The sequence below is a fragment of the Chiloscyllium plagiosum genome, unplaced genomic scaffold, assembly GCF_037043375.1.
Source record: "Chiloscyllium plagiosum isolate Xiang-an unplaced genomic scaffold, Cpla_swu_hap1 HiC_scaffold_15, whole genome shotgun sequence".
Classification (NCBI taxonomy): domain Eukaryota; kingdom Metazoa; phylum Chordata; class Chondrichthyes; order Orectolobiformes; family Hemiscylliidae; genus Chiloscyllium; species Chiloscyllium plagiosum.
Window position 1 is genome coordinate 74,212,445 of NW_028270153.1, and position 22,567 is coordinate 74,235,011.

General features: G+C 44.4%; 1 pseudogene across 1 annotated transcript; it reads left to right on the plus strand.

The window, feature by feature from the left end:
• The first annotated feature begins 2,144 nt into the window (after nt 1-2,144).
• On the plus strand, nt 2,145-15,999 carry LOC122565125 (uncharacterized; annotated as a pseudogene). Its single transcript, XR_015759626.1, has 4 exons — nt 2,145-2,209; nt 4,994-5,108; nt 5,328-5,484; nt 13,186-15,999. The product of XR_015759626.1 is annotated as an uncharacterized LOC122565125 (transcript).
• Nucleotides 16,000-22,567: the final 6,568 nt, after the last annotated feature.

The window sequence follows — 22,567 nt, forward strand, 5'->3', positions numbered from 1 at the left end:
ATATGGATGATAATTGAATAGTGTGTGATAGATGGGTTTCTGATTGGTTTCACAGGTCGGCGCAATATCAAGGGCTGAAGGGCCTGTACTCCGCTGTAATCCTTTATGTTCTAACCTCAAAGCAGTGTCTACAGGAAAACAACACACACAGACCAGATACTTAACTACAGAAACAATCATCCCAACAGCCACAAACGGATCTGCAGCAGGACATTATTTCAAGGGGCCACTGCAGCACCCAGGAACTACGAACTGAAGAAAAATACTAATTCAGCATTTTAAGATGAACAGGTACCCTATAAAAGCAGTCCACTGATTTCTCAACAATAAACCCAAACAAGCAGACACAACACACCCAGAAACTCTAGTCACATTACCATACATCAAAGATGTCACTGAACTGATTTCCACACTACTCGGACCTCTTGGCATCAGGATAGCCCATACACTTAACCAACACACTTAAACAACACCTAATGAATCAGAAGGATCCTATACAAACAATCAGCAAAACGAATGTCATTTACAAAATACCATGCAAGGACTGTAACAAACATTACATCGGACAGACAGGCAGAAAAATAGGCACCAGGATATATGAATACCAACTAGCCACCAAAACACACTACCCAATATCCTTACATACAGATGAAGAAGGATACCATTTCGACTGGGACAACACATCCATCCTTGGACATGTCAAACAGAGACACGCAAGGGCTTGGCATTCTAATCGAAACTGCATCAATAAACACATCAATTTATATGGGGCTCAGCACTGTCCCCATGACTTGCCCTACTTGCTTATCTTCTTTTCCACCTATCCACTCCACCCTCCTCCCCCCCCCACCGACCTATCACCTTCATCCTCTCCCACACTCACCTATTGTACTCTATGCTACTTTCTCCCCACCCCCACCCTCCTCTCACTTATCTCTCCACCCTTCAGGCGCTCTGCCTGTATTCCTGATGAAGGGCTTTTGCCCGAAACATCGATTTTACTGCTCCTTGGATGCTGCCTGAACTGCTGTGCTCTTCCAGCACCACTAATCCAGAATCTGGTTTCCAGCATCTGCAGTCATTGTTTTTACCTAGATTGTAAACAGTGCAGGTAAAGTGCTGATTCACCTGAAAGGTATATTGGGCTCTTTAATACTGAGGAATGAGGACCTAAATGGGCAGACGGAACATCTTTGGTGGTAGCAGGAGTCAGTGCCATGGGGATGTCAGGAGGGGAGCATGTTGGGACTGAAGGACAAGTGGCGTCATTTGCAAACTTACTGAGCATGCCTTCTATATTCTCATCCAAATCATTTACATAAATGACGAACAAAAAAGGACACAGAACCTATCCTTGTGGAACACTGTTGGTGACAAGCCTCCAGTCCTGCTTCCCCCAGGAAGGTCCAGAATGTCTGTGATAGCCACTTACACCCTCGGGGCCTGCTCTGCACATGATTTCAAATCATTCACGGCTTTTCCAGTCACAATAATCTTGGAAATCTTTTACCTTGGAGAAAGTGAGGACTGCAGATGCTGGAGATCAGAATGGAGAGTGTGTGCTGGAAAAGCGCACGTCAGGCAGCATCTGAGGAGAATCGACGTTTCAGGCAAGAGCCCTCCATCAGGAATAAGTGCACAGTGAAAGGCCGATGATGGTGTGATGCAGGTGCACAGCGTGGCTCTGTTAGATCTAGCTGGAAGTGGCGATCTATACATGTTTCCTTCAGAGTGTGTTGTTTCCAGAGTGGTCAGAAATCACTCCTCCCATCATTCCAGGGCACAACATGCGGCTCCTCTACGGCGCATGCTCTCGTCACAGCGGCAGCTTCACCTTCCATGTCCCCGATTGGCTAAAGGATTATCCCCGCCCCTCCCAGCCACAGCCGTTGGGGTTGAACCCGCCCCTTTTCCCGATTGGTCAGGGTACAATCCCGCCCCTCTTTATCTCTAATTGGCTGCAAGGCCTGCAGAACTACGACTCTCCCGCCCGCTATTCGCTTCCTACTGGTTGTAAGATGTCATCAGTGAGACAGACAGCAGCTGGCGCATGCGCATGGCAAACTGTAATCGTCAGCCTACGTGCCGCAAAATCGGGATTTTACCGGAAACGTCGACTTCTCCGCTTCCGGATATTGAATGGCTTGCTGTGTACTTCTAGCGTCCTGTTTGCTTCAGAAAGGAATGTTCGTCTCCATATCCACAGGCGGTGAGCGAAGGTTAAAGAGGAGGGGACCATTAGACACAGTATTCCGCTGAGAAGGTTTCATGATTTCCCAGTCTCCGTCCCCAAACATGGTTTATCTGGGGCCGCGATTTAATCCACAAAGAGCCTCAAGCTTCTTCCCAGAATCAGGCCCTGGTCTACGGCCGCCATGTTGTGGAGTGCGCAGGCGCGGTTAGTGCAATGACGTCGCTGAGTGGGCGGTGCTGTATGTTGCCCCGCCCTTCCTTCCACTCTCGCCATTCCCGATCTGAGCCAATGTGTCAAAAATCACACAACACCACATTATAGTGCGGCAACAGATTTAATTGGAAGCACAAGCTTTCGGAGCGGTGCTCCTTCATCAGGTGGTTGTGGAGTACACAATTGTAAGACAGAATTTATAGCAAAAATTTAACTGAAATTATACATTGAAAAATACCTCGACTGTTTGTTAAGTCTCTCATCTGTTAGAATGACCATTCACTTCTTTCATATCTAAATCACAAAACTTTTTTTTTAAAGTTACATTCTCAAGTTAACTTTAACAAGTGGTGTCAGCCCAGATAATATGCTGAAGGTTTAGTCCCCTGTGTGCTGTTGTCTGTGCCATAATGTTTAGACTGATTCTAATCTTAAAAAAATGAGCTAAGAGACTTACGTGGATTCATGCAGTTTTTGAGCAAAGTACAATGTAACTCTGCAAATACAAATTCACCCCACAAACGTGTATGTGTGCATGTGGGTTTGTTGGTGTTTTTGTGTGTGTGTCTGTCTGTCTGGGGTGGGGGTTTGTGAGTGTCTGTGAGAGAGTGTGTGAGTGTAAAAGGGTCTAAGTCTGTGAGAAGGTGCATGTGGGAGTCTATAGGATTGCCTGTGTGTGTGTGTCTATGTATAGCGTAATGGTGGTCACCTGTAGTATGGCGTGAACCCAAGGTCCCAGTTGAGGCCCTCCCTATGGGTACCGAATTTAGTGATCAGCCTCTGCTCGGCCACTCTTCGCTGCTGCCTGTCCCGAAGTCTGCCTTGGAGGATGGTCACCCGAAGGTCCGAGGTCGCGTATCCTGGACCACTGAAGTGTTCTCCAAGGGAGGGGAGCACTCCTGTCGCAATTGTTATGCGGTGCCCATTCATCCGTTGCCGTAGCCTCTGTTCAGTTTCACCAATCAGATGAATGGGCACCACACAACAATCAACAGACAGGAGTGCTACCCCCCCCCCCCCCCCCCCCCCCCGCCTTGGAGACACTTTAGCGGTCCAGGATACGCGACCTCGGACCTTCGGGTGACCATCCTCCAAGGCAGACTTCGGGACAGGCAGCAGCGAAGAGTGGCTGAGCAGAGGTTGATCACTAAATTCGGTACCCATAGGGAGGGCCTCAACCGGGACCTTGGGTTCACGCCACACTACAGGTGACCACCATTACGCTATACATAGACACGCCGACACTCTCATACTCTCCTACAGATACACACTCTCACGTGCACCCTCTCACATACTTAGACCCCTTTACACTCACGCTCACATAAATACATTCTCTCTTGCAGACACTCAAAAAGCCCCACCTTAGAAACACACACACATTTGTGGGATGAATTTGTGCTTGCAGTTGTTCACAAACCGGTAAAACTTCATCTAATTTCAAAGTCAGCAATGAATGTAAGTAGTTGCAATAAACTTCAATAAATATATTCTTATTTCCTACATACTACAGGTGACCACCATTACGCTATACATAGACACACAAGCACTCCTATAGACTCCCACATGCACCCTCTCACAGACTTAGACCTTTTACACTCACACACGTATACACTCTCTCACAGACACTCACAACCCCCACCCCAGACATTGTACTTTGCTCAAAAACTGCATGAATCCTTGTAAGTCTCTGTTAATTCTTTTTTTTTAGATTAGAATCAGTCTAAACATTATGGCACAGACAACAGCACACAGGGGAATAATACCTTCAGCATATTATCTGGGCTGACACCAATTGTTAAAGTTAACCTGAGAATGTAACTTTTAAAAAAAATAGTTTCACTTCTTTCATATGTAAATCACTAACATGGTCATTCTAACAGATGAGAGACTTAACAAACAGTCGAGGTATTTTTCAATGTATAATTTCAGTTACATCACACTGTAAACTTTTGCTATAAATTCTGTGTCTTACAATTGTGTACTCCACAACCACCTGATGAAGGAGCACCGCTCCGAAAGCTTGTGCTTCCAATTAAATCTGTTGCACTATAATCTGGTGTTGTGTGATTTTTAACTTTGTACACCCCATTCCAACACCGGCATCTCCAAATGTGTCTGTGTGGGGCCTTGCTGATTTGTTTGGTTACTCCCGGTGGGATGGAGGGCTTACTGTGGGAAAAGTGCAATATGAAGGGCGATGAAGCTGAATGTGATTAAAAAACCAGCAATCCCACCAGAATCCAGCTCCTGTAACCCCCTCGGGGTTTAAACAGCTGGATGTCCAACTGAATCCTTCCTGCGCATGCAGCAGCTGAATGGTCTGTCCTGCACCAATGGGTGGCCAGCTCAGGTGGGCATTTGTATCCCTGTCAATGTCCTGATATTTCCACAGGATTTCCATAGTGTAGCGATGTCTGTCTCTTCTGGCTGGATGATCAGATAAACACTAATCCAATGGACAGAACGTCCATAGTTTCTGTCAGCTGAATGTGGTGTGATTTTATTTTAGTCGAGGTTAAAGGTCGTTCCGCAGTTAGCGGAATGCGCTCACTCCGGCTGTCTAACTGGTTATGGCTCTTTCTACAGTCTCCTGGAAGACCCATCTATAATAGGAACTTAAGCCAATTGGCCCTTTGAGCCTTTTCCACCATTCAATAGAATTGTGGCTGATTTGGCATTGCTGACAGATTGACAGACACAGGTAAGGGATGTATTAAATAAGGAAAAAAAAATCATGTAAGTTGTCAGTTAAATTGTTTCAATCAACTGATACTAAACCTTTGAACAACTCATTACCCAAGCATTGCACACAAACCGGTAAAACTTCATCCAATTTCAAAGTCAGCAATGAATGTAAGTAATTGCAATAAACTTCAATAAATATATTCTTATTTCCTACATACTATATTGCTTTTCTCAGAACATTCAACAATTTGAAAACTGGATACAAAATGAGAAACAGACCTATCAGTCCAGAAGTTTTAGAAATCACTGCATTTCCTTGACTTTATTGAACTGCTGCAGTCCGCACAGTGAAGCTGCTCGGTAAGGAGTTAAAGGATTTTCCTCCAGTGATGGTAAGGTAGTGCTGATATTTGTGACATTTACAATTAGTTTGTTTTTATATCTCACATTTAGCAGAATAAAAACAGAAAATCGGAACAGGAATCTTCCATTATTGCATTCAATCCTGCTCCATTATTCAGTATAGTCATGGCTGATCATTTTACTCAGTTTGCTTCCACTTTAGAACCATACCCTTTGATCTCTTTAGCCTTTAGAACTACATGTATCATCTTGGAAAAATTCGATATTTTGGGTTGAACTGCTTTTTGTGGCAGTGAAGTCTACAGGCTTACCAGTCTCCATGTGAAGAAATGTTTTCTCATCTCAGTCCTAAAAGGCATAATCCGTAGCATTAGACTGTGACTTGCTGGTTCTGGACTTGCAGTCATTGAAGCATCCTTCCTGCGTTTATACTGTGTTTTCTGTTAGAATTTCATTAAGTTCTGAGGGATCCTCCCCCAGTCTTCTAAACTGCAATGAATTTCATTCTGGCCAATTCATTCTGTCCTTCATACCATATGCTATCACTCTCATCCTCATCGTGAGTCCTGCATCCCAGGATTCAGTCTGGTAAACTTTTGTTGTATCGCCTCCATAGCCAGAACATCCATTTGTCAGAGATGTATTCCACACCTCCACACAGTACTCCAGGTGCTGTGCAATTTCAGCAAGCCCTTAATCACTGGGATCATTCTTGTAAACCATCTCTGGACTCCTTCCAATGCCAGCACATCCTTCCTTAGATACAGGACCCAAAATTGCTCACAATACTTCAAATGCGATCAGACTTGACCCTTACAAGAGTCCCAGCAGTACATCTCTGCACTTGTGTTCTCAGCCTCCTGAAATAAAAGTAAAAATGGCATCTCTCTTCCTCACTGCTAACTGAACCTCCATATTAACTCTAGGCAAATTGAGAACTGGGACTCAAGTCTTCTCATGCTTCAGATTTCTGAAGCCCTTCCCTGTTTAGAATGTAGTCTACGCCTCTATTCTTCCTTCCAATGTGCTTAACCTCACACTTTGGCACATTGTATTCGATCTGTTGTTTTGCCCTCTCTCCATCAGTCCAAGTCCTCCTGCAGCCTATCTACATTCACAACACTACCTTATCCCTCCATCTATCTTTGTGTCAACCACTAGCTGAGCAACAATGCCCTCCGTTCCTTCATCCAGATTGTTAATGTATAACGTGAATAGTTGTGGTCCCAAAACTGACCCCTGTGGAACTCCACGAGACACTGACTAGCATCCTGATAAAGATGGAAATGTGTTGCTGGAAAAGCGCAGCAGGTCAGGCAGCATCTAGGGAACAGGAGAATCGACGTTTCGGGCATTAGCCCTTCTTCAGGAACCAGCAACACATTTCCATCTCTGATCTCCAGCATCTGCAGACCTCACTTTCTCCTCAGCATCCTGATAAAGACCCCTTTATCTCTAGTCTCCCCCTTCTGCCTGTCAGCCAATCCAAACTTTGCCGCTAACACCATGGGATCTTATTTAGCAGCCTCCTATGTGACACCTTATTGAAGGCCTTCTAGAAATCCAAATAGACCACATCCAGTGGCTCTTCTTTGTCTAACTTGTTCGTTATCATCTCAAAGAATTCTAAAAGATTTGTAAAGTATGAGCTTTCCTTGACAAAGCCATGCCAACTCAACCTTATTTTCCATGTCCTCTGCATCAAGCTGTGTGTAGACTTTCGGTATGCAAACACCAAGTGTCACTGTTTACTGAGTTTTACCAGTCCTTGGTGTTACAAAGGGTAGAGCAGGCTCGTTGCCGTGGAACGCTTCAAGTAGTTGGACTGTCATGGAGAAATTTGTGAAGAAAAACACCTTTGACCACAAGTCCATCAGGCAATGGTCAGCACGTAACCTCTTCAAGACGCTGCGGGAAAAGGAGAGGGGAGATCTTGTCAGGTGGTTCCTTGAACAGACTGTCAGTCATTTGGCAGGGCACCTTGTTGCCTGGTCCAGGGATGTTGCTTGGCTGGTGGTGAGAAGGACAGCAGCTGTGAAATCTTTCATACACGCCCAGACTCTCTGCACACTGCCATCAACGCAGCTGCACGGGGAATGACACTGTTGTACATCTCCTGCTGGAATGTGCCTTTACGAACATAGTCTGGAGGAAAATGTAAAGGTTTATGTCAAGGTGTGTCCTGAAGCTCCGTGAGGCATGACTTTGTGCTCTCCAGTCGCTTCCCTGGGACACACACTGAGACAAATGTCAACTGCGCCTGGAGGACCATCAACTCAGTGAAAGATGCCCTTGCTCTGCCCAAAACGTGCTGATCTTCCAGGTGAAAAGGTTGACCCTGACCAAGTCTTACAGACTGTCAGATTCCAAGGTCCAAAACTACGTGCTGCAGGATGCACTAAGGTGCAGTGGGGAAAGTCCACTGCCCGATGTCTTTCTGCCAAAGTACAACAGGGGTCTGTTCAGTTATCAGACCCTCCCAGTGCCTCAAATACCCAGCATAATTCAGAAATGCATTTACGTTCTTAACTATTGAGAAAGTCCAAGCCCAATATTTGTTTTTTCCTCTCCATGTAAAAACAGTCTAAATCAGACCTGCTTTACTAATTGTGTATGTACAGAAAGATTTCATTTTTTTATGAATAAAGTATGTTTTTGATAAAGAAATTGTTAGCGACAGTTCTAATCAAATTGACAGTGAATTTTCTGGCGGGAATATGAACAAGGTGAAAGAGGCCAGCATTCACTGCTGTGCAGCTTTGACAGTTTTCCCACAGTGCTGTTTAGTGAGGAGTTCATAGTCATAGAGATGTACAGCACAGAAACAGACTCTTTGGTCCAACTCATCCATGCTGACCAGATATCCTAAATTAATCGAGTCCCATTTGCTAGCACTTGGCTCATAGCTCTCTGAACCCTTCCTATTCATATACCCATCCAGGTGCCATTTAAATGTTGCAATTGTCTCAGCCTCTACCACTTCCTCTGGCAACTCATTCCATATATGGACCACCCTCTGCATTTTTTAAAAAAAGTTGACCCATCGGTCCCTTTTAAATCTTTCCCCCTCTCACCGTAAACCGATGCCCTCTTGTTCTGGACTCCCCCACTCCAGGGAAAAGACCTTGTCTATTGACCCTATCCATGCCCCTCATTATTTCATAAACCTTTATAAGGTCACCCTTCTGCTTTTACGCTTTAGGGGAAAAATCCACACCGTATTCAGCTTCTCAAACCTTCCAACTCTGACAACATCTTTGTAAATCATTTCTGAACCCTTTCAAATTTCAAGCATCCTTCCTATAGGAGATAGACCGGAATTTCACACAATGTTCCAAAAGTGGCCTAACCAATGTTCTATAGAGCTGCAAAATATCCTCCCAACTCCTGTACACAATGCTCTGACCAGTAAAGGCAAATATACCAAACGCCACCTTCACTACCCTACGTACTCACAACCCCACTTTCAAGGAACTATGAACCTGCATACCAAGGTCACTTTGTTCAGCAACACTCCCTAGGACCTTAAGTGCATAAGCCCTGATTTGCCTTTCCAAAATGTAGCACCTCACATTTATCTAAATTAAACTCCTTCTTCGCTATCAACCACAACTCATGGTGGCTCAGTGGTTGGCACTGCTGCCTCACAGCGCGAGGGACCTGGGTTCAATTCCAGCCTTTGATGACGACTGTGTGGAGTTTACACATTCTCCCTGTGCCTGGAGCATTTTTTCCAGGTGCTCTGATTTGCACCAAAAATCCAAAGATGTGCAGGTTAGGTAAATCGACCATGCTAAATTGCCATCGTGTTCAGGGATGTGTAAGTTAGGTGCATTAGTCAGGGGTGATTTTAGGATAATAGGGTAGTGGAATGGGTGTGGGTGGGTTACTCTTTGGAGGGTTGGTATGGACTTGTTGGGCACACTGTAGGGATTTGATTATTCTACGAACTCCAATTTTGGAGTCATCCGCAAACTCTCTAACCATACCTCCTATGTCCACATCCAAATCATTTATACAATTGACAAAAAGCTGTGGACCTAGCGCCAATCCTTGTGACATGCCACTGGTCATAGGGCTCCAGTCTGACAAGCAACCCTCCCTCACAACCCTCTGTCTTCCATCTTTGAGCCAGTTCTGTTTCCAGTTGGCTACTTCTCCCTGTATTACATGTAACCTAAACTTGCTAGCCAGTCTACCATGAGGAACCTTGTCGAATGCCTTACTGAACCCCATACAGATCGCATTCACCACTCTGCCCTCATCAATCCTCTACGTTACTTCTTCCAAAAACTCAAATCAAGTTAGTGAGACATGAGTTCCCACGCACAAAGCCTAATCGGTCCTTGCCTTTCCAAATACATGTAAATCCTGTCCCTCAGGATTTCCTCCAAAAACTTGCCCACTGCCGATGTCAGGCTCATTGATGTGTAGTTCCTGGCTTTTGCTTCCCACCTTTAGCCAGCCTCCAGTCTTCTGGCACCTCACCTGTGACTATTAATGATCCAGATATTTCAGCAAAGGGCCCAGCATCACTTCCTAAGCTTCCCACAGAGTTCTAGGGTACACCTGATCAGGTCCTGGGTATTTAGCCACCTTTTTGTTTAATTCATTCAGGAGATGAAGATGTTACTGGCTGGGCCAGCATTAATTGTCCAGAGGGCAATTAAGAGTCAACCACATTGCTGTGGGTCTGGAGTCACATGTAGGCCAGACAAGGTAGGATGGCAGTTTCTTTCCCTGAAGGACATTAGTGAACCAGATGGGTTTTTCCAACAATTGATGATGGATTTATAGACCCTTAATTCCAGATTTTTGTTGAATTCAAATTTCACCCAGGTTTCAACCCGGGTCCCCAGAACACTACCTGCATCTCTGGATTAACAGTCCAGCGACATTACCACTAGGCCATTGCCTTCCCCTTATGGATTTTAAGACATCCAACTGCCTGCTGTGTAATATGGACATTTTTCAAGATGTCACCATCTGTTCCCCACATTCTGTATCTTCCCATGTCCTTCTCCACTGTAAACATTGATGCAAAATACTTGTTTATTATCTCCTGTGGTTCCATGCACAGGCTGCCTTGCTGATCTTTGAGGGGCGCTATTCTCTCCCGAGTTACCTTTTTATCCTTAATGTATTTATAAAATACTGTTGGATTTTCCTTAACCCTTTTTACCAAAGCTGTTTCATGTCCCATTTTTGCTCTCCTGATTTGCCTCTTAACAATACACCAACTACCTTCATACCCTTCTAAGGATTCAATAGATCTCTGTCTACATCTCACACATGCTTCCTTCTTTTCCTTGACCAAAACCTCAATTTCTTTAGTCATCCAGTGTTCCTTACACCTTTCAGCCTTGCCTTTCACCCTAACAGGAAGATACAGTCCCTGGACTCTCGTTATCTCATTTTTGAAGGCTTCCCATTTTCCAGCTGCCCTTTACCTACAAACATTTGCGTTCCAATCAACTTCTGAAAGTTCTTGTCTGATACCATCAAGATGAGCCTTCCTCCAATTTAGGACTGTAACTTTTAGATCCAGTCTATCCTTTTCCATCACTATTTTAAAACTAATAGAATTATGGTCGCTGCCCCTAAAGTGCTTTCCCACTGAAGCTTCAGTCACCTGCCCTGTCTTATTCCCCAAAAGTAGGTCAAGTTTTGCATCTTATCTGGTAGGTACATCCACATACTGAATCAGAAAATTTTCTTGTATGCTCTTAACAAATTCCTCTCCATCTAAATCCTTCACAGTATGGCAGTCCCAGTTTAAGTTTGGAAAGTTAAAGTCCCCTACCATTACCACCCTATTATTCTTACAGATAACTGAGTTCTCCCTGCAAAATTGTTTTTTCTAATTTCCTGTTGACTCTGGGGGGGGGGATGGTGTTATAATACAATCCCAAGAAAGTGCTCATCCCTTTCTTATTCCTCAGTTCCATCAAATTAACTTCACTGGACATAGTTTCAGGAATATAGTCCCTAAGTATAGCCTTTAATATTATACCTTATCAAAATTACCAGTTCATCTCCTCTTTTGCCCCTCTTTCTATCCTTCCTTTAGCATTTATATCCTGGAACATTAAGCCACCAGTCCTATCTATCCCTGAGGCATGTCTATGTAATTGTTATGATATCCCAGTCCCATGTTCCTAACTGTGTCGTGAGTTAATTTGTCTTCCCTGTTAGGCCTCTTGCATTGAAATAAATATAGTTTAATTTATCAGTCCTACGTTGTTCTCTGCTTTGTCCCTTTCTGCCCTGACTGTTTGACTCATTCCTCTTCCCAGTCTCAGACTGATCTTTTTCTCCCTATCTCCCTGGGTCCCACCCCCCAATCTTACTAGTTTAAATCCTCCTGAGCATCTGTAGCAAATCTCCCTGCCAGTATGTTAATCCCCTTCCAATTCAGGTGCAATTAGATCCTCTTATACAGGTCAATTCTATCTCAGAAGAGATTCCAATGATCCAAAAATGTGAACCTTTCTCCCCTGCACTAGCTCCTCAGCTACTCTATCCTCCTATTCCTACTCTCACTAGCTCATAACACCAGAAATAATCCAAATATTAATACGCTTGAGGACCTCCTTTTTAAATTCCTGCCTAACTTTCTATATTCTCCCTTCAGAATCTCATCCTTTTCCCTTCCTGTGTCATTAGTTCCATTATATACAATAACCTCCTGCTGGTCCCTTTCGCCTTTGAAAATATTCTGCACCCTCTCTGAGATATTCTCGATCCAGACACCAGGGAGGCAACACACCATTCTGATTTCTTGCTGTCAGACGCAGAAATGTTGTCTGTGGCTCCGAATAGAGAGTCCCCTATCACACTCGATTGCCTGGAACCTGACGTACCCCTTGTTATATTAGAGCCAGCCGAGGTACCAAACACTTGGCTGTTCATGCTACATTCCCCTGAGAGTCTGTCACCCCCTACATTTTCCAAAACAGCATAATTGTTTGAGATGGAGATAGCCACAGGAGACTCTTGCACTCTCTGCCTCCCTTTCCTACCTTTCCAGGCTGTAACCCATCTACCTGACTGTATCTGTGGCTTTTCTCCCTTCCTGTAACTGCCTTCCATCACACCCTCTAGCTCCTGTAAATTCCTCGTTACCTTAACTGCCAGTCCAACTGATCCATGTGTTCTGATAGGATTCCAATCAAACACACTTCAGACGTAATCATCAGTAATATGGAAACTCTCCCTAAACACCCGACAGGAAGAGCACATCACTCTACTAGAGGCCATCTTTGCACCTTAACAACGTACAGACCCAGAACAGGATTGTTGGAGAACAGTGAGAAAGAAACAAGGACATGTATCTACAAGAGGACAGTGTGTCTGGGAGCAGTGTTTATAGGTGTATATATCCCATATACACTGGTCTTGAGTTTCTTGGAGGGAGGATCTGTCAGAATTATTCCTGTGGTGTGGAGGGAGGAAGCTATGTGTTTAAGTATCTCATTGTTCTCACTGTATCTTCTCTCTTTGAGGGCTGAGTCTTGTGGAGGCCCAGGACATGTAGTTGGTCCCCTTCCATGAAGGACATTCGTGAACTAGTTGAATATTTATGACAATCCAGTAACTTTTCATGGTCACTATTTTGGAGTGTTTCACCCAAATTACCTTTTTCAATGTACTTCATTTCACAACCTCCTTTAGCATCTTTAATAGTTCTTTCTCATACTCGCATTTTCATGATTTAAAATTGTCAACAGAGAATCAGAGGCACATTCATCAGCAAGAATTCCAAACAAACATTCCGTAAACATCTGAGAGTGAGTCAATTCATCAGGACGTGAAAACCATTTGGCTTTCACCACTTGTCTGTTTTGACCTTGGAAAATGATTTCAACCATCAGTGTGACTGGAAACACACCAAGAGGCATCCACTCAAGTGAGTGTTCCAGTGAACTGACTGTGGAGAGAGTTCAAGCCAGTAACACAGCCTGAGTGAGAGTGTTCCGGTGAACTGACTGTGGAGAGAGCTCGAGCCAGTTACACAGCCTGAGTGAGAGTGTTCCGGTGAACTGACTGGAGACAGGCCTTGAACCAGTTCCACAGCCTGAATAACATCACAACATTCACAGTGGGGAGAAACTGTATCCCTGTCCAGTGTGCGGGTGAGGAGTCAGCTGACCATCCAGTATGGAACAACATGAGGACACCTGCACTATGGAGAAACCATGGAAATGTGTGGACTGTGGGAAGGGATTTAACTGTCCATCCCGGCTGGAGATTCATCGACGCAGTCACACTGGGGAGAAACCGTACACCTGCTCTGTTTGTGGGAAGGGATTTACTCAGCCATCTGACCTTGAGAAACATGAACACACTCACACTGGGGAGAGGCCAGTCATCTGCCCTGATTGTGGGAAGGGATTCAGGGACTCCTCCACCCTTCTGATACACCAGCGAGTTCACACTGGGGACAGGCCATTCATCTGCTCTGTGTGTTGTAAAGGATTCAGTAACTCATCCAGCCTGTGGAGACACCGGCGAGTTCACACAGGGGAGAGGCCGTTCATCTGCCACGTGTGTGAGAAGGGATTCTCTGAGTCAGCACAGCTGCTGAGACACAGGTGAGTTCACACTGGGGAGAGGCCTTTCATCTGCCACGTGTGTGAAAAGGGATTCACTATATCAGCCCACCTACTGAGACACCAGCAAGTTCACACTGGGGAGAGGCCTTTTATCTGCCCCAAGTGTGGGAAGAGTTTCACTCAGTCATCTCAGCTGTTGACACACCAGCGAGTTCACACTCGGGAGAGGCCATTCATCTGCCGCATGTGTGAGAAGGGTTTCTCTGAGTCAGCCCAACTATTGAGACACCAGCGGGTTCACACTGGGGAGAGGCCTTTCATCTGCCCTGAGTGTGGGAAGAGTTTCACTCAATCATCTAATTTGCTGACACACCAGAGAGTTCATACTGGGAAGAGGCCATTCCCCTGTTCGGAGTATGGGAAGGGATTCTCTCAGTTATCCAGCCTCAGGGCACACCAACTGGTTCACACTGATGAGAGACCTTTCAAATGCTCGCACTGTGAGAAGTGCTTTAAAAGCAGATATGAAGTGCTGAGACACCAATGCATTCACACTGGGGAGAAGCCGTTCCCCTGCACTGAGTGTGGGAAACGATTTGTCCGTTCACAACACCTTCTGAGACACCAGCGAATACACACTGGTGAGAAGTTGCTACCTGCTCCCTCTGTGCCAAAAGGAATTATTCAGGCATCCCACCTGCTGAGACACCAGTGAGTTCACAAGTGACGGCATGGCATCTTTTCACATACATTGCTGTTCTTAATAAAACTTTTCTCACCACCTTTGCTTCTCTTTCCCAAAACCTTAACAATGGAAACAATTATTTATTTCTCTACTTCAGCTAATCCTATCAAAAACCCAAACATGTGAAGCATGGTGACTGGAACTGGACTCAAGTTCTGTCCTAACTAGATTTTTAAAAGGTCAGCATCTTTTCCTGGATTGTCTCCTTGATATTTTGATTTATGAAGGTCGATGTTCCATAATATTTGCTCACTCAATGTGTCCTGCAATCTATGTAGTGTCCCTCTCTCCCAGCCAGAAGATCTGGTTTTGTCTCATCTGCCATGGAGCTGTTTTAGTGCAGTATAATATTTTTTCTTCTTGCTTAACTGCTGATTGAACCATGTTTATTGGGGTCTGTTACTGCTGACACTAATGATTCAATCCTTGTATTGCTGGATGATCAATGTGATGGAGGAATTGATCCAGTCCCCAGGTGGACTGGCTGATCAAAATGTTGGGGGATTGATCTAACCCCCTGGAAGACCAGGAAGCAGATGTCATGGAATTGGGAAATATGTAGTGTTTGTAATGTCACATGGGGAGACCAGCAGAAGGATGCATTGTATTGTGTTAAACACCAGAGAGAGAGAGAGAGAGAGACACTGTGACTGATTCATCGTCGTTTATTTTGTTCATTCAAAATTGTATTCATTGCAGGCAGAGCTAGGCCCACACATGCTGACACACAGAGACAAACAAAACCAGATTCAGAGAGACACAGAGACACACACATACAGGCAAACACAGCCACACTCAAATTCTGCACCAGGGACAACGTGTCCTGTTGCAGACAGAGCTGGTCATACTGATACAAATGGACACAGAAAAACACAAACAGAAACATATATATCGAAAGAGACATAGAAACACACATGGTCACCAACACATAGAGACATGTAGACACTAACAAACACCGATACAGAGATACACACAGGCACATAATGTCCTCTGTATATAGTCAGGATTGATCTGTTTTATAAACTCAGGTTCATTTGTATTATAAGCTTACATTAATTTGTACGATTGATCTGCATAATCACTGTTCATTTGTAAAATGGATTGATTCATTCTGAGAAACTCATGAAAAGTAAGCATACTGACTTGTTTATTTCAATCCCATTCACATCTTGTACTCATCTGTGTGAAAATCCTGTGAAATAAATTTGTGTCCACTGATTGCAGAAGGTTATGTTCCATTGTCAAAATGAATGTGTGTTGTGGCTGCTGTTGGTTTGTAATTGCAGCTGGTTTGTAATTGCAGCTTTGTGTCTATGTGGATATTAAGTCTGGGGCCAGTGTGTGAGGTGAGGTGGCGGTAGAAGTGAGGGACAGACAGAGGCAGTCTGGACTAAACTATCGAGCTGCTGCTTTCTCTCTCACCGCCTCCCTCCCTCTAATCGGCCAATATGCCTCTGAGTGTGCTGCATAATTGGGGGAGGTATGCTCCAGGGAGAGGGTCTTGGGAGCTGACTGGATGGGCTGGTATTTAAAGGGGGGGGGGAGGGGGCGAGCGGAAGACATTGAATGGCAGACCTCCCAAAGTATTTCTGGTAAGACCTCACAGCCAAAGTTCCTTTTGCCATTTGGATGGAGCAGCAGGGGTGAGTATCAGATGGTGTGTGTGCGTGCGTGCACGCACAAGAGAGAGAATATAGTGTGGGTCCTGTTGGAATCACAATGCCAGTTTTGATTTGTGAACCCTGCTGTCACCACCACTATCCTCCCTAAACCATCCAGGCTGAAGCAGACTCTGGAAGCAGAGTCTATTCCTCGTGGGAGAGAAGGGAGTATGAGAAACCATCGAGAATGGTGACTATCCCCTTCTGACTTTCTCCATGTCTTTCCTTCACGTCAATCTATCTCTCTCTCTCTGGCATGTTTTTCAATTTTCTTGCACTCTCTCTGTCTGTCTCTGTCTGCTTGCCTCTCTTTGTCTGACTGGGTCTCTGTGAATCTCTCTGTCTCTCCCTCTCCACCTCCTTGTCTCTGTTCTTTCCCCCACTTTATTTTTTCTTTCCTTCTGTTTCATTTTTCCCAGTGTTTCCCCTCCATCTCTTCCTCCCTTCAGTCTGTTTCTTTCTTGTATTTCTGACTCTTGTATAGTCTTTCTCTCTGTTCTTTACACATTTTTCTTCTTTTCATCCCCTGTCTCTTTTCTCCCCCAAGTCTTCTCTTCCCATCTCCTTTTGTCTTCTGTTTTCCTCCCCACTCTATTTAATCTGCAAATCTTTCCATTCTTTGTCCCCCATTTTGCTTTGTTCCACCATGTCTTTTCTCCCGGTCTTCTATTCCCATTTTTTCCATTGCCTCTGTCTTTTCCACTGCATCTTGTTATTCCTCTGTCATTTGCAGATCCCACCAGGTATTGCAGCCCCTTCACAAATTATGCATTTTGATTAGATTAGATTCCCTACAGTGTGGAAACAGGCCCTTCGGCCCAACCAGTCCACACCGACCCTCCAAAGAGTAACCGCCCAGACCCATTTTCCTCTGATTAATGCATCTAACACTACGGGCAATTTAGCATGGCCAATCCATCTGACCTGCACATCTTTGGACTGTGGGAGGAAACCGGAGCACCTGGAGGAAACCCACTCAGACACGGGGAGAATGTACAAACTCCACACAGACAGTCACCTGAGGCTGGAATCGAACCTGGGACCATGGTGCTGTGAGGTAGCAGTGCTAACCACTGAGCCACCGTGCTGCCCCTACATTTTGTATGCCCATCAAAGTTTGAAGCTCCTCCAGTATTGCACTGGTGGCCCCCTCCAATTTCACAAGTCCCAGATTTTGCAGTATCCCACCCCCCCCCAACCAAATATTGTGCCCTCTCTCAATCTGTATGCTCCTCATTTTACACTCTTCATTTAGCCCACAACAAAATTGTACCCCTCACAATATAGCACCCTCCAACATTCTGATGTACACCCCCCCAATTTTTGCCCCTCTCCAAATATTGTGCTCAACCCACCATGTTTTCAACCACCGCCAATTTTGCTGTTTCCTCAGCCAGTTTTGCAGCCCCCCATTTTTCTGTGACTGCTAACATTTTGCAGCCTTCCCCAGATTTTTCACACTCCTAAGTTCTGTGGCCCTTACAAATTTTGCAGCTCCGTATATTACTCCCCAAAGACATTGCACTCTCCCATTTGCAGTATCCCATGAAACTATGCAGCCCTCCAAATTTGTGACCCACCCCAGGCTTTGCAGCCCCTCCTGAAATTAAGGCCCTCTCTAAATGTCATCTTAATTATGCAACATCTCTCAATTTTGTGACCCCGACAATTTGCAGCCCCTGTTAATATTCCGCAAGCCTCCACATTTCCACTACTTTCATGTCCCCAAATTTTGCACCTCCTGAATTATTGTGCTCTCCTCAGCTGTCACAACTCCAAAAATCATGAGCCTCCTCCCACATATTTGGCATTCATCCCCTCCCAATTGTTCACCGCTCCTAAGTGTTTCCCTCCTCCATTTTTGTGCACCCACCTCATGTTTTGCGTCAGCACTCCCCTATTTTTCAAGCACAGCCCAGTTTTTGCCCTCCTCTCCCCCCCCCCCCCCCCCCCAATTACATGCCCCTAGAGTTTGGAATTCTCTACCCCTGAGGGCTGTGGAAGCTTATTGAGTGTGCATAGGCATTGAAGTGGATGATCAGTGAATGTATTGAATGACACAGCAGGCTCAATGGACCAAGTGACTGTATTCAGAGCAGGAAGCAAAGTTTAAGATTTGATCCGTTTGTTTTACAGGCTTCCCAACCTCAAGAAGGGAATCGCCTTAATAACAGTTGATTTCTGTCTGTATAGAAGAATAAATTATTCTTCTATATTCTGGAAGCCAGCATGAGGAATGGTGGCTTCCAGCCTTTAATTGAATGTTCAGTAACATAAAGGATATATTGGCTTAAGGATTAAAATTTATTATTACTAGCAACAAAAGTGTTTCATTAAAAGCAGTAACCATTACAAAGCAGACAACGTCTGGTCATAATCCATGAGTCTTTAGCGAGTACAGACTCCCTGCGGAAGAAAAACAGCTTCTGTAATCTGTACCAGTTGTGACCCACAACAGCTGCAAAGCTATAGTTTCATTCATTCCCTATCAGTCTGGGCCATTATCCTAACTGTGCTTGCTACTAAAGATTTTCCATGATTACATTATAAAAAGACTCTATTTCGAATAACTTGTTGGAAATGCTGCATTTACATGTATAGGTTCTCTCCATTGCAAAATAATAATAAAAATTGGCCATGGACAAATAAATCAATTGTCTGAGCCTTGTTTCTGGTTGGTATAAAACTTTGACAGTTATTTTGGAGGTTCCACCAAGATCACTCACTGTTCAGAGAAGCAACAGTGGGAAGTGCTGTCACCTTCCAAAGTGGAACCCTGAGCCGGAAAGTTGCGACCCTCACCAAGTGGATTTTGCCTTGGCTACGTGGCATTGCTGACCTGTCTGCCTCTGCGCAGGTACTACTATCAATGAGGCTCATCTCCATGCTTAATTTATTATCTGTTAACCGGTCCCACGGACCCGATCTGGTGAAATTTCACTCTGGAAGCAAATCAGGTATGGTTAGAATTGATAATGGGTTGCTTTGAATTTATTTAGTTTCACAGATTGATCATTGTTTCTAAGTCATGTCAGCGGCAAATTCAAATACTGAGCCACTGTTAATTGTTTGTCTAGTTTGTTTATTGTTTGTTAAATAATTTTTTGGGGGATAGTTAAGGACACAGACTATAGTGGGGGTGGGAGGTGGGGGAAGAGATGGGAACAACACAGTCTGAGAATTGATCAGATTTGTTAGTCCACAAGCTATGTCTTCGTATTATCAAATTGGACGTTTGATGTTTTTGTGAGTTTCTATTTGGGAAATTAAATTTGGGGGAACTCAACAGGGGAAGTTGGGACACTGCACACACTTAAATTGGTTAAGACATTTGAACTGGGCCACTTGGAAAACAAGTTGCTCGTATCCAACATGGTGGCACAGTGGTTAGCACTGCTGTCTCACAGCGCCAGAGACCCGGGTTCAAATCCAGCCTCGGGCGACTGTCTGTGTGGAGTTTGCACATTCTCCCCGTGTCTGCGTGGGTTTCCTCCCACAGTGTAAAGATGTGCAGGTTAGGTGAATTGGCCATGTTAAATTGCCTGTAGTGTTAGATGAAGAGGTAAATGTATGGGAATGGGTCTGGGTGTGTTGCTCTTCAGAGGGTTTGTGTGGATTTGTTGGGCCGAAGGGCCTGTTTCCACACTGTAAGTTATCTAATCTAAACATGGTTCTCAGACACCCAGATTGAACTTGAATTAAGAGCCCATATGATGGCCAGAAGAAGTGGGCTTAGAGACCACCAGTTAGAGTGAAAAGAGAGAATCGAGACCAAGGAAATGTTATAATTACTCTGGCCCTAAAGTTAGAAAGAATGTCCTGTCTAGAGGAGTGTTTCCGAGATTGAGACCTGATCGGAGAGGTAGGAAGAAGGTAAATTGGCAGCATTTAGTGGTTGGAAGAGGGAAGCTGAGAAGGGAAGAGAGAAAAGCATTGAAGCAAGTCATGCAGGGAAGAAAAGCCACAGTAAGTCACAAATGGTAAACACCAAGTAGAAAGTTATAAGCAGATGATCAGACAATCCAAAGGACATAAACCTAATGCCCCTCACCTTGTACAGAAAAATGAAAAGTTAGAACAAGAACTGGATAATTATTGTGTCCTGCCATTTCCTTACCAACATCCTGAGCAAGATCTAGACAATGTAAGCAGTCACAGGCTCCCTGAGGGGCAGGTGCAGGACTCACTGATAAAAGCATCAGGCAGTCATCCTACAGAAATAATCTGAGCCAGACACTAAACAGGGAACTTCACGTGAAAGAGACAGCTGAGCAAGCCAAACAAAAAGGGAGCAGCAGGCACGTAGAGCGGAGGGAACCAGTGAGTTCCCTATTCCAATCATCAAAGATGTCTACGAATCCCATACCCAACATATATCTAATGCGATACTTCCCAAACCCCCAGACTAGAGGTAATCCAGTGGCGGTCCATCGCCCCTGGATTCCATCTGAACTTAGAACTACCACCCTACTCCAGATGACTATCAGTGAATTATAAACTATCATCCTGTCCCATGAACGAAGCAAAATGGGAATGGTGAACCTCCTCAAATGATGACTTAAAGAGGAAAGTCCCTCTCCCTGGTAACAGGTAACTGGTAACAGCCAGTTTGTCTCTGCAAGAGGCTCAGAGCCACCTCAGTAAGACAATGCAAAACCATGGACTGTTTATATTTTCCCAAAATCCAATCAACAATATTCAAATTTAAAATTAACTAACATGGGGAATAACACCATATGACACCCATCAACACAAAAAATACTGAGCAGCCATTTCCATCTAATGCCACGTTTAATTGTGATCACTTAAAAGAATTAGGTGTCCTGAGTCACAGAGAGAGAGACATCAACAGTTGGTGCTGTGTTCACTGAGCTAAGTGTTAATTCTTTGTTGTCTGGTTTGAATGTGCATTTAGAACAATACAGCACAGAACAGGCTCTTCAGCCCACGATGTTGTGCCGAACATTTGTCCTAGCTTAAGCACCCATCCATGTACCTATCCAATTGCCGCTTAAAGGTCACCAAAGATTCTGACTCTACCACTCCCACAGGGAGCGCATTCCATGCCCCACCGCTCTCTGGGTAAAGAACCCACCCCTGACATCTCCCCTATACCTTCCACCCTTCACCTTAAATTTATGTCCCCTTGTAACATTCTGCATTTGTTTGTTGGTGGTTGAATATTTGTGCTTTTACTCCCTGGAGCTGAAGATCTGGGAATGTTTTGAATTTAGTTTACATTTAGGAATCTATGGTGATTTGGACGTGTGATATGTGTGGAACATGTCTGTTTAATGTAATGTCTTTTTAAGGAACCATCAAGTCATTGTGGAATTCAAAATATGCAACCAAGTGTTGATTGAAAAATAAAGTTTGTGAGAAATTTACCCCTTGGAATTGGAAAATAACACATTTAGAATTTCACGTTCTGGCCACATGTCCCAGCTACTCCTCTAACACGAGGGAATCTTTAATTCTGGTTGATAAGAATTTCTTGTTGTAAATGTATTTTTAGTACAAAAGTATCAAAGTAATGGGCAGTATCGTGGCTCAGTGGTTAGCACTGCTACCTCACAGTGCCTGGGACCAGGGTTCGATTCCAGCATTGGGTGACTGTCTGTGTGGAGTTTGCACATTCTCCTCATATCTACATGGGTTTCCTCCAGATGGTCCGATTTCCTCCCACAATCCAAAGATGTGCAATTTAGGTAGATTGGCCATGATAAATTGTCCATAGTGTTCAGGGATGTCTACGGTAAGTCAGGAGTAAAAGTAGGGGAACAGATGATTTGGGTGATTTACTCATAGGAGGGTCAGTGTGGATTTGTTGGGACATAACGGCCTGTTTCCATACTGTCAGGATTCTATGATAATAGGAAAATTGAAATTTAGAATAAAATCCTGACGATATGTTCTAAAGTCTGAAAATGAAACTAAATAATAGCAAGGAGGTAGGCTTTTTCTTTGTTAGATATAACACACTTATTTTCTGTACAAAGAACAAAGAAAATTACAACACAGAGCATGCTGTTCAGCCCTCCAAGCCTGCGCCAATCCAGATCCTTTATCTAAACCTGTTGCCTATTTTCTAAGGGTTTGTATCCCTTTGCTCCCTGCCCCATTCATGTATCTGTCCAGATACATCTCAAAT